This window comes from Brachyhypopomus gauderio, unplaced genomic scaffold (assembly GCF_052324685.1).
Source record: "Brachyhypopomus gauderio isolate BG-103 unplaced genomic scaffold, BGAUD_0.2 sc762, whole genome shotgun sequence".
NCBI lineage: Eukaryota > Metazoa > Chordata > Actinopteri > Gymnotiformes > Hypopomidae > Brachyhypopomus > Brachyhypopomus gauderio.
The window spans coordinates 15,001-17,372 of record NW_027507582.1 but is presented as its reverse complement, the minus strand read 5'-3'; the positions used below and the strand labels follow the sequence as shown (position 1 = coordinate 17,372).

The following is a 2,372-nucleotide window of genomic DNA, read 5'->3' as shown; positions in this document are numbered from 1 at the left end:
CACACGGTCCATTTTGAAACCAAGTCCTCTGTGTTCCCAGCCTGCCAGCACCACTCCCTCTGTACAGGTCCGTTCTCTCGCCACTTCACCATGGCTGCGAGCTCCTTTGTGTTCCTCCTGTGAAGTGAGGCCGTGTTTCCTCAGCTCGGCGGTGTACGTTTACGGCAGACACGGGCCACGCTCCCCTCTGTGCCTTTGACCTGTTTAGCTGCACCACATTGACGGCGCTTCACAGCGGTGCAAACAAAGAGCGGGTAGAGAACAAAGCCGGCGTAATTACGGTCGAGGGAGAGCGAGTCTGAATGTTCGCCGCTGAAGGCTAAGGTGGCCGACACCGCATCCCGCTCGGTTTACACCGCTCCCACGGAGCGATCCGTCAGGACACTCCGTCAGGACAGTGCTCCGTCCACCTGCAGGCTTTCTCAAGAAATATGACCAGGAGTTCTTGACAAAAGAGGGCAGGTCTGGTCCCACTGACACGGGGGCAGCTCCTGGTCACAGTGCCTCCGTCAGACAAGCATGACTCATCTCACACCGTCCGCCCCTCGCGCCTCAAAGATTTTTAAAATTACAGCTTTGACTCATTTTTATTTCCTTGTATGAGCATTTATTACTGAACAGATTAGACATTTATGGCTGGGCATGTGAGCACTGTACTCCGACACTGTGGGAGAAGGCAGCGTTGACTTCAGAGTCCTGAGAACCTCTGCGGTGTCAGGCTCCACAATAACACTGTAATGTCATTCTGAAATAAAGAAGTTTTGCACATGAGTGGCTCTGGTTTCGTCCTCGGGGTTACTTTCTGAAATTAAAACAGAGTGAATGAGCTTCCCTTTGAAGGCCAGACAGATGGAGCAAGGGATGAGAGAGAGGGGAAGAGAGGGAGAAAAACAGAGAGAGAGAGAAAGAAAGAGGGAGAGTGAGTGAGAGGAAGAGAGAGAGGGAGTGGGTGGGTGAAAGAAAGGGACTGGGGGCAAGCAATAGGAGCGCAATTAAAATTGCACACACTGGCGAAATCTCCCGCTTTTAAAGCACAAGTCCTACCTCTCTATTGGGAGCTCATCAACCCTGGTGCCTTTTGAAGATTTCACAGCCTTTTCTGCTCTGGTTTTAGGCAGACGACGAGGCACTGGCCACTCCATCACAGCTCGGCCTGTACGTGCCGCTGCATCCACACGGCACCACGGAAACCTCCTCGAACTTCACAACGTTCAAAGTGCTCACCTTGCTTCCTCAGAGCTGACGGACTTCTGGTTGGGAGTGAGGAGCTACAGTTGAGAGAGAGAGAGAGAGCGCGGGAGTCACTGTTGTGCTGCTGTTACCTGGTACAGCATGTCTTTGATAAAGATGTCTTAATACAGAACACCGTTATAAGCACTGCTATAAAGGAGAATAAGACATAGCTTAGCAACCTAGCGTGATCCAGTCTGAGGTGAAGACTTTCAGATTTGGTGTATTCCACTGGACTTTATTATCCACTGTGTAACACTCAGAGGTGCAGCGTAGAGTGGTGTGTGGTACAAGGCAGTACGTTAATGCAGTGGAGCCCGGCCTGACATGCAGGTGTTGAGTGGCCAGTGGTGAAGAGTGTCTCTCCCTCACACTGTGGAGGGTGTAATGGAGGGTGATGAATCACCAGGATGACACTCCTAATTGCGTTGCTGTTTTTTTTTTTTTTTTTTCCTTCTCTGTGATGACAGCTGTTCTGAGGACAATTTTAAACGCTTCCTGTGTCAAACGTGCCATATCCATATCCGTGTTTCAACATCTGAGGTGTACAGCTCTGTGCTCTTAGCGTGCGTGTTTGCAATGTCTTTATGTGTGTTTTGTGTGTGTGTGTGTGTGTGTGTGTGTGTGTGTGTGGCACTGGCAGTGCACTCGACTGCACCTTCGAAGGTAAATCACCCTATTGTAAGAAATATCGCACGGCATATTTGCAGTATGTTGCTACGATGCACTTCCATGGCTAAACACCTCGCACACAAAAGCCATCATGCTACGTCGTCTTCTAATGGGTCTGCAACATCAGAGCAGGGTATTATAGTTTCATAAATGATAATTTATGCAGCCATGCAAAAATCTGGCCACAAAGCTTCATCACCAGACTCTTCCTCGCATCTTCTCAAGCTAATTACTAGGTCAAAAAAGCCATTTGTACCATCCAAGAACAAGCCCCTCTCCAAACACCTCACACATTATGCAAAAATGCCAGATGCTGGCAACACCTTCTGAAAAAAGTTGGTGTGAGGGTGATAGACTGCGGAGTGAGGGGGTGAGCGGAACACGGTCCCTTCATCTGATTAAGCTGTCGACCTTAGAGCTGGAAAAGCAGATGTTTCGTCCTGCAGAAGGTGAAATAGCTCACTGATGGT

The 2,372-nt window shown here is 49.5% G+C and overlaps 1 long non-coding RNA gene across 1 annotated transcript in view; it reads right to left on the bottom strand.

Annotated features, from left to right (window-relative positions):
• Positions 1-408: 408 nt before the first annotated feature.
• Positions 409-2,372, bottom strand: part of LOC143507934 (uncharacterized) — a 12,637-nt gene continuing 10,673 nt past the window's right edge. Inside the window, exons 2-3 of the long non-coding RNA XR_013129028.1 lie at positions 1,045-1,268; positions 409-745 (exon numbers count right to left, since the gene is read on the bottom strand). This is a non-coding gene — a long non-coding RNA (uncharacterized LOC143507934). The remainder of the gene's footprint in view (positions 746-1,044; positions 1,269-2,372) is intronic.